This window comes from Odocoileus virginianus, chromosome 14, assembly GCF_023699985.2.
Source record: "Odocoileus virginianus isolate 20LAN1187 ecotype Illinois chromosome 14, Ovbor_1.2, whole genome shotgun sequence".
NCBI classification, from domain to species: domain Eukaryota; kingdom Metazoa; phylum Chordata; class Mammalia; order Artiodactyla; family Cervidae; genus Odocoileus; species Odocoileus virginianus.
The window spans coordinates 43,458,834-43,469,026 of record NC_069687.1 but is presented as its reverse complement, the minus strand read 5'-3'; positions in this window follow the sequence as shown (position 1 = coordinate 43,469,026).

Sequence of the window (10,193 nt, the reverse complement as noted above, 5' to 3'; positions counted from 1 at the left end):
GTGGAGGCAGGAACACATGGTCTGGTCAGGGAACAAGCAAGTGGTAGGACTACTCAGTTCAACCCAGGGAGGGCTCGAGATTGTTGGAGTGGGTGGGGCTGGGGGGCAAGTTCCTGACTATCAGATTCAGGAAATTGGGAGGAGGAATTTACTCTCACCCAGACTGGAGGCCCAGATTAGTTGAGCTGGTTAATAGAGGAAAGCAGACCACTTTTCCAGGTGAAGAAAGAAATGTGGTAAAATCACTCCCATCCTAGTGGAAAAAGACAAAACTCTATAAAATAACATTCTCTTCTTCCCTACTCTTAAGAGGTTAAAATTGGTAACTGGGATCTAGCACGTTAGAACAGAAGTCATGCAATCCCCCATTGAGAGAACCTACCCAACTTTCCTTCAATCCAGAGCTACCTGTGCGCACACACTGGGACCTAAACAATCTAACAGCTCCAGATGGCGCCCAGAGAGGCAGATGAATTAGACGTTTCTGAAAAGCTATTCCATTCCAGCTGGGGTTAAAAGTCAGGAAAGTTCTCTGGCATTGTAGGGAGCAAAGAAGGCAAGATTTTGTTTGCATTCAGAACTGGCTCAAATTATGATGCAACCTGCAGGCTGAGCTACATTTGGGAGTTTGGTTTTAGACTGGGGGTAGGCACTTAGCTGGGCTTCCCTGGTGGCTTGGGTGGTAAAGAATCCGCCTGCGATGCAGGAGGCCTGGGTTCAATCCCTGGGTCAGGAAGATACCCTGGAGAAGGGAATGACTACCCACTCCAGTACTCTTGCCTGGAGAATCCCCATGGACAGAGGAGCCTGCCAGGCTACAGTCCATAGTGTCGTAAAGAGTTGGACACGACCAAGCAACTTTAAAAAACAAAAAAAAAGGCCCTTGGCTTTGGCTATGAAAGAGCTTGAATGTATCCTCTAGCTCTCTATTCAGTCCTTCAGTATTAAGAAGATGGCCCAGGCATTAGGGAGAGCTTGACAGGGACCTGCAGCTTTTCTAGAGGATCCCTTTCTCCATTCATCTACTTGTTAAAGATATGTATTTATTAAATATGTCGTGTGCCAGGCACTGTGCCTGGGCCTTTCTCACTGTGATAATTGAGGTAATTTTCTCATTTAACCCACTTAATCACCTGGAGATGGGTACATTGGCTATCTCCATTTTACAGATAAGGAAGCAGAAACAGTTTGCTCAAATAGAGGATACCAAGAGGCATAACTTGGCTGGCGCTGTCAGTGCACCTTTGTGGGAGATCTCTGCCTCACAAACATGGAGGAGTGAGACTGATGGAAAAATAAGGCCCCCCTATGTGACTGCAGCCATGAAATTAAAAGACACTTACTCCTTGGAAGGAAAGTTATGACCAACCTAGACAGCATATTAAAAAGCAGAGACATTACTTTGCCAACAAAGGTCCATCTGGTCAAGGCTATGGTTTTTCCAGTGGTTATGTATGGATGTGAGAGTGGGACTGTGAAGAAAGCTGAGCACCGAAAAATTGATGCTTTTGAACTGTGGTGTTGGAAAAGACTCTTGAGAGTCCCTTGGACTGCAAGGAGATCCAACCAGTCCATCCTAAAGGAGATCAGTCTTGGGTGTTCACTGGAAGGACTGATGCTGAAGCTGAGACTCTGGTACTTTGGCCACCTCATGCGAAGAGTTGACTCATTGGAAAAGACCCTGATGCTGATAGGGATTGGGGGCAGGAGGAGAAGGGGACGACAGAGGATGAGGTGGCTGGATGGCATCACCAACTTGATGGATGTGAGTTTGTGTAAACTCCGGGAGTTTGTGATGGGCAGGGATGCCTGGCATACGCGGTTCATGGGGTCGCAAAGAGTCAGACATGACTGAGTAACTGAACTGATAGACTTCTTTGGTCGTCGGGAAGGACTAGGGATGGTTTTGTGTTCCTGAAAAGTCACATGACATTCTTGGGCACTTCTGGGTAAAAAAACAAGTGGGGCTGTGTGGAGATGATTCATAGAGTCATCTTCACCAAACTAGAGTCATACTTTACCAGCTCATAAGGATTTGTCCACTTGGCTTCACGTCTGCCTGGACACCTTTTCCCCTCTCCAAATGGATGAAAACATGCAAATGCTACTCTTTCAGCGTTCTTAAGTGGAGTAAATGATGCTATGAAACAGCAGATGTATATAAGCATTTTCTTATCCAGTGAAGAGCTCCAGAGATATTGTCTTCATTTAACATAGTGGTGTAAACATGTACTGGTAGAATTTTTTTCAAAGCCAAATACCATGAGGTATTTTAGTTGTCCATCTCCACTTCCTTGCTCCTAGACAGTGTTGACCTCTGGGTTACTTTGACTGTTTATATTCACCTGGTTATGTTTTTGCAGTAGCTTTCATTATAGTTTGGCTGCATTGCCTGTCTGGTGATAGAAATGATGTTCTTATTGGTGTTAACATAAGTTATGGCCTTAGGACCAGAAAAATCCACTCCTGTCCCATTCCCCACCCCCCACCCCACATACCCACACTTTTTCCTGCAGGAGAGAAAGGAATTATTGTTGTTTGTATTTACCAACCAGTGCTTAGTCACATATACTTAGGTTTATAAATTTGTTCATTGTTATTACCTGCTCCTTCCTCCTTGGTTCAGTTCCTTTCTTAGAGAAAGGCATCCGTTAGGAGAGGAGGATTGAGAGAGAGACATATACATGACCATGTGTAAAATAGATAGCTAGTGGAAGCCACTATATAGCACGGGGATCTCAGCTCGGGGCTCTGTGATGACCTAAAGGAGTGGGATAGGAGGTGGTGTGAGGGAAACTCAAGAGGGAGGGACATGTGTTTACATATGGCTGATTCACTGTGCTGTACAGCAGAGACTGACGCAATATTGTAGAGCAATTACTCTCCAAAACTAAAGTTTAAAACACACATACAACACACACACACACACACACACACACACACAAAGGTATCTACTACTGGTTCTTTTGGAAAACATTTCTCAAACTTTGCTTCAAAGTATTTTCATTTCACTTCAGTCTTGAATGATAAGTATAGAATTTTTAGAATAAATATATTTCATCAGCATTTTAAAGATATTATTACACTGTCTCCTGGCTCCTAGTTTTTCATTATGAGCACATCTATATCAGTGACCTGTGGTATGCATGCATGTGTGTATAGAAATTCATGCCTGGGTCATAGAAATATTGCCATAACAGCAGTTCTGGGTTTCAGGACTCCTTTTTAACAAGAGTTTCTCATGGAAGTTTTCTGCCTCAAGCAGATTTACTGCTATTTCTCTAGGTTAGTGGGCAGACTTCTTCTGGTCACCCTTTCCCAGAGAAGGCAGTCTTTCCAGGGCTGAAGGGTTTCAGTTTGAGACCTGTGTCACCTGCAAGTTCACGGTCCCAGGTATTCCCATGTGGGTAATAACAAACACCTCCTCCCTTCCAGCACCCCATGTTTAGCATCCCAGCCTTGACCATCAGCTCTGGCTAAGTTCCTCTTTCATTCTGGGTCAGAATTTACTTTGCTCCTTTTCAGTCAACTATGTAGTTGGGTTTTTTTTTTTGGTTTTTTTTTGGCCTAATTGTATGTGTAGCTGAAGAGGAGTTTCTATCACCTCAGTCCATATGCTGTGGAAACTAGAATTTTCACAGTTAAGTTTGTACTAATCTTACCTCTTCCTCATACCTATTTTTCAAACTATTCCTGAAATCCCCAAATAACTATGAAATATTTCTAGGTTAGTCAAAGAGGAAATTAAGAAGTCACTAATATTTAGTGAGTGCTATGGACAAAGCCTTAGTCTAAACATTATACATAGTACATGTAAAAAAATTCTACCAGAGAATTAAACATTCTGTTAATTCATACTGTTGTTTTTCTGTTTTTCAGAGGGAGATGGTGAGTCAGTGGGAGGACAAACAACTTTTCCAGGATCACACAGCTTCTCAGTGATGGTGGCTGGGATTCAAATCCAGGTCTGTCTGATGCCAGAGCTTCTTTTGTTTTTAAATCCAATTTAATTTTAAAATTTTTGGCCGTTCTGAGTCTTCATTGCTGTGCAGGCTTTCTCTAGTTGGAGAGAGTTGGCCTACTCTTTCTAGTTGCAGAGCGTGGGCTTCTCATTGCAGTGGTCTCTCTCGTTCGGGAGCACAGGCTCTAGGGTGTCCGGGCTTCAGTAGTTGCAGCGTGTGGGCTCAGCAGTTGAGGCTTCCAGGTTCTAGAGTACAGGCTTAATAGTTGGGTTGTATGGGCTTAGTTGTTCTGCAGTCTGTGGGATCTTCCCTGATCAGGGATCAAACCTATGTCTCCTGAGTTGGCAGGCAGATTCTTTACCACCGAGCCACGAGAGATGCCCTGATGCCAGAGCTTGTGATCGTAACCGTGGGCTCTGTTGGTCTACCTGTGATCCTATGTCCTCTATGACCATTGCTCCATTCTCGGATCTCCACAGAGGAGATTCTTAGTGTGCTTTTGTGTCTGCTTTTTTTCTCATTGAAAAAAATGAAAGGGACTTCCCTGGCAGTCCAGTTTGATGCTGTGCTTCCACTGCAGGGGGTATGGGTTTGATTGCTGGTTGGAAAACTGAGATCCCACATGCAATATGGCATGGCCAAAAAATAGAAAAAAAAAAAGAAAATTAGGCATGGTCTTTAAGGTACTTTCCAACTCAGATTCCAACACTCTGTACTGTAGTTTATTATTCAACTTCTTGCTTATTTAAAAACTTTCCCCCTTGTCCTTAGTGTGATCGCTTTGTTTTTCTTTTTTTTTTTTTTTTTGCTTCTTGGATTGTGAACTTATGAGGTGCTGGGATGACAGGGAAAAGCTGGAAAGCCCTGCACTCATGAGAGCATAAGTATGGCCGAACAACACTGCAAGCCTAATGACAAGATAAATAAGGACTTCAACTTCAGTTCCACTTCATTCAATCCACATCCGTCCATAAAGTTCTAAGCAAAGTTGGATACTCTTTTTGGGTGAGGTTGAAGATGAAGATAAGAATAGAAGCAACTTCAAAGAGCATATGCCCTTACCCAAGCACTTGTCCCCAGAAAGTGTTTAGGCATAACAGAGAAGACAGCTTGGAAAGCCTTGGGAAACACTAGGTTTATGAGGAAATAATTTGGAAATTATTTTTTTGTGTATTAATCATCATGCCACCTATCCACTAAACACTAAGCTCTTTTTTTTAAGTGAAGTATGGTTGATTTATAATGCTGTGCCAGTCTCTGCTGTACACCAAAGTGACTCAGCTATACACATACATTCTTTTTTTATATTCTTTTCCATTATGACTTATCAAAGGATATTGAATATATTTCCTTGTGTATATTAATACATTAGGACTCTGTTGTTTATCCATTATAAATGTAATAGTTTGAATCTCCAACTGTGGTGTTGGAGAAGACTCTTTGAGAGTCCCTTGGACTGCAAGGAGATCCAACCAGTCCATCCTAAAGGAGATCAGTCCTAGGTGTTCATTGGAGGGACTGATGTTGAAGCTGAAACTCCAATACTTTGGCCACCTGATGCAGAGAGCTGACTCACTTGAAAAGCCCCTGATGCTGGGAGGGATTGGGGGCAGGAGGAGAAGGGGACGACAGAGGATGAGATGGTTGGATGGTATCACTGACACAATGGATATGGGTTTATGTAAACTCTGGGAGTTGGTGATAGACAGGGAGGCCTGGCGTGCGGCAGTCCATGGGGTCTCAAAGAGTTGGACACGACTGAGCGACTGAACTGACTGACTGACCAACCCCAGACTCCCAGTCCATCCCGCTCCCTCCCTGTCCTCCATGACCAGCACAAGTCTGTTCTCTGTCGTATGAGTCTGTTTCTGTTTTGTAGATAGGTTGATTTGTGCCAAGCTCTCCTTTTATTCAGTTGCCTCCTAATTTTGGCCATTCGTAAGGTATGTTTTGAGGAACTAAATGAAGCGTGTGTAGCTGTCTACTTTGTGAGATTCAGTCTAAACTGACAGTGTACATGGACATAGAAAAAACAAGATTTCCTGTGTATAGCAGCTGGTAGTGATGACATGCAGCAAATAAAATATTACAAAAATATTACTATGGCTTTGAGAGAGAATAAACACTACTTGTTCTTTTCAATACCATAGGTATTATCCTCTCCTATTACTAAGGAACCTTTTCTTTCCTTTCCCCTGGAAAATGGACATAATTTTTTTGCTTTGGTTTAAGCCTAAGACATTACAATTGAGATCAAGGTTTAGTTTCATAGAAACATAGCAGGCAGGTCTTCAAGCATTTAGTAATCTCAAATCTAGATACACTTGTTATTGTAGCGCTGTTGTGAACCAAATTGTGTTCCCTTCCCCCAAATTCACATGTTGACCCCTAATTCTCAATGTGACTGCATTTATAGATAGGGCCTTTAAGGAGGTAATTAAGAATAAAATGAGGTCATAAGGATTGGCCCTGATGGGACTGATGTTCTCCTAAGAAGAGAAAAAGACACCAGTAGTCCATGCACAGAGAAAAGGTGTGTGAGGGACATAGGGAGAAGGTAGCTATCTGCAAGCCAAGGAGAGCGATCTCACCAAAAATCAATTCCACAAGCACCTTGATGTTAGAATTCCAGTCTTCAGAACTGACAGATAATACATTTCTATCATGCCACGCAGTCTGTGGTGTTTTGTTGTAGCATCCCTAGCTGACTAATACCACAACCTCCTTTTCTTTTTCCCCAAATATTTTATCAGTGAATGTGAAAAGTGTGAAAATGTTAGTTGCTCAGTCATGTCTGATTCTTTGCCACCCCATGGACAATAGCCTTCCAGGCTCCTCTGGCCATGGAATTCTCCAGGCAAGAATACCGGAGTAGGTAGCCATTCCCTCTTCCAGGGAATCTTCCCATAATGTTTTATCTCAGTAATCAAAGTACAATTCAAGCAAATAAACACCAGAAAGGAACTGCCTTACTAATCAGCCTGAACTCTACATATACACTGTGAGCAGATTTGCTTTTGAGATGGAATGTATCCACATATTAGCCAGATATGTTTAAAAGCATTTCAATTATTTCTCTATTTTAAAAATCACATGGAAAACCTTCTTCACTGAGTAATAGTTATTCTAAAGTGTTGAAACAATAAATTTAAGCAATTTTCAACATTTGTAGAAATTAAAACAATTAAGTCACTTAGAACCATTTAGCACATTTAAAATTTTATAACAACAGGTGGATGTTCTTTTCTTCATGTAGGGACTGGGTGCAGAGTATCAGATAGGATAGCTGCTTTTTAGCTCTTATATTTGAATAGCAACGATTTGAGCAAGAATCTGACAACTTCTAACCTGTCCTTGGTCACGGACATCAGGCCTAATATATGTACAGACTTTTGTATTCCCCCTCTCAAATCAGAGGTGTATAGATTCCATTCAGCTTACCACTAAGGAACATTTTTCACCACAGAACAACACTTGCCTATTCTTCAGAATGATGAGTCATTCCTACTCCCCACCCCAGGCAATGTGAATTGCTTTTCATGGTGTATGGCCAGGAAAATAAAATCTCTAGTCTCTTTGTCCTGAGATCAGAATGGGGCTTGGCATTGGTTCTTCTTGTCATTAGAATTGAGTACATGCCAACAGCTCATATTAATAATTGTGTTATTAATAACATACCTCCCCCTCTGTGAGAGGAGGCCTACTCCCATGTGTTAGTCACTCAGTCGTGTCTGACTCTTTGCAACTCCACAGACTGTAGCCCACAAGGCTCCTCTGTCCATGGGATTCTCCAGGCAAGAATACTGGAGTGGCTTGCCATTCCCTTCTCCAGAGGATCTTCCCGACCCAGGGATTGAACTCTGGTCTCCTGCATTGCAGGCAGATTCTTTACCATTTGAGCTACATGGAAGTGGGAACACCACATTTTCATGAAGGAGGGAATGTTTTCCTTTTTGTGAAGAATAGAAAGATTCCATCTTAATCAGAAATTGTCTTCAGCTTGGGTTTGCTTTTTCCCATCAGTTCTCTGTGACCTGTGGCAGGAAACCATGCCCCTGCATCCCCTCATTTACACTTTACCTCCTCACCCATCTGGTTATGCCTTGGTTTCTCCTTGAGTCTGGCTCTCGGTAACTGTCATAGTTCTCTTTATTGTTTCTGAGACACCTACAAGATGCTTCTAGATCAAGAATTCACAAGACCAATGGATATAATCCTTGACTCCAAGGGCTGATGGGTCTGTATGCAGGTCAGGAAGCAACAGTTAGAGCTGGACATGGAACAACAGACTGGTTCCAAATAGGAAAAGGAGTACATCAAGACTGTATATTGTCACCCTGCTTATTTAACTTATATGCAGGGTACATCATGAGAAACGCTGGGCTGGAAGAAGCACAAGCTGGAATCAAGATTGGTGGGGGAAATATCAATAACCTTAGATATGCAGATGACACCATCCTTATGGCAGAAAGTGAAGAAAAACTAAAGAGTCTCTTGATGAAAGTGAAAGAAGAGAGTGAAAAAGTTGGCTTAAAGCTCAACATTCAGAAAACTTAAGATCATGGCATCTGGCATCTGGTCCCATCACTTCATGGCAAATAAATGGGGAAACGGTGGCTGATTTTATTTTATTGGGCTCCAAAATCACTTCAGATGGTGATTGCGGCCATGAAAGTAAAAGACACTTACTCCTTGGAAGGAAAGTTGTGACCAACCTAGACAGCATGTTAAAAAGCAGAGACATTACTATGCCAACAAAGGTCTGTCTAGTCAACGCTATGGTTTTTTTCAGTGGTCATGTATGGATGTGAGAGTTGGACTATAAAGAAAGCTGAGCGCCGAAGAATTTATGCTTTTGAACTGTGGTGTTGGAGGAGACTCTTCCGAGTCCCTTGGACTGCAAGGAGATCCAGCCAGTCCATCCTAAAGGAGATCAGTCCTGAGGGTTCATTTGAAGGATTGATGTTGAAGCTGAAACTCCGATACTTTGGCCACCTGATGTGAAGAGCTGACTCATTTGAAAAGACCCTGATGCTGGGAAAGATTGAGGGTACGAGAAGGGAACGACAGAGAATGAGGTGGTTTGATGGCATCACCAACTCAATGGACATGAGTTTGAGTAAACTCCGGGAGTTGGTGATGGACAGGGGCCCTGGTGTGCTGAGGTTCATGGGGTCGTGAAGAGTTGGACACGACTGAGTGACTGAACTGAACTGAATGGTCTATGAGGCCCGACTAGAAAAAGAGTGACATTTCTGACCTTTAGAGTTTCTACTCTCCAGGGCACTGAGTAGTCAGTCCATTAACATGATCTGCCTCTTGTGAATTGTAATTCACAATGCAACTGGCACCAACTTTACTTGGCTTTGTAACCCACCACTTATGGTGGCGAGGGGGTGCTTATGTTGAACATAAGCACCAGTCCTATGCAATAAGTAGAAACTAGACTTTACCATCAATATTAATGAATAATGAGGCAGATACGTGGTATGACTTGAAAAGTGTTTTAAAAATCCAATTGCCTAAACTCCTAAACTTGCCATTCCACTTTCCTCATCAATACCTGAAATTTCAGTGCCTGAAATTCCACTATGAGTTGTTAGCTTACAAAACAGACTGGACTGTCAGAAGCCAGCCTAGGGTTGGGTGTTCTAAGTTGTCAAGATTGATTAGAAAGTGGCTGAACAGTTGTGTTCAGTTTGTTTTGATTTAGTTGTTCACATTTTGGTGGGTGGGGTTGGAGTAAGTTTAGCTTGGGGAGAAAGTAGATAGGTAGGTAAGTGGTAAAGAGTAAGGAAAAGTTGGCAGAAAATGAAAGTGTATCACCAGGACTAGATTATGCTCTTTCAGAGGCTTGAGGACTGGAAATAAAAGTAAAACCAACATTTGACCATAAAACACAAACATATGTATACAGAACTTTTAAATTCTATGTATTTCTATAAATATTTCTATTATTTTACATAAAATTCCTATTTCTATATATCCTGATCGCAACATTCTGGATAAACTCATCAGAATTGACCTCATTTTGTCCGGTCCTCGCTGGCTCACGCCCTGTGTGGGATTGGGTCTGCTGGTTGACATTCTTGAAGGGCAGTGTGTCTGCTGATGTGAAGGGCCACAGAACACAGCTGCACAGGCTGGGCACTGCACAACCACAGTCACAAAGAGGCTGTGAGGAGAATAGCTGCCTGTGGAGCTTTGCAACTTGGCGCCTCTGGGAAGCAG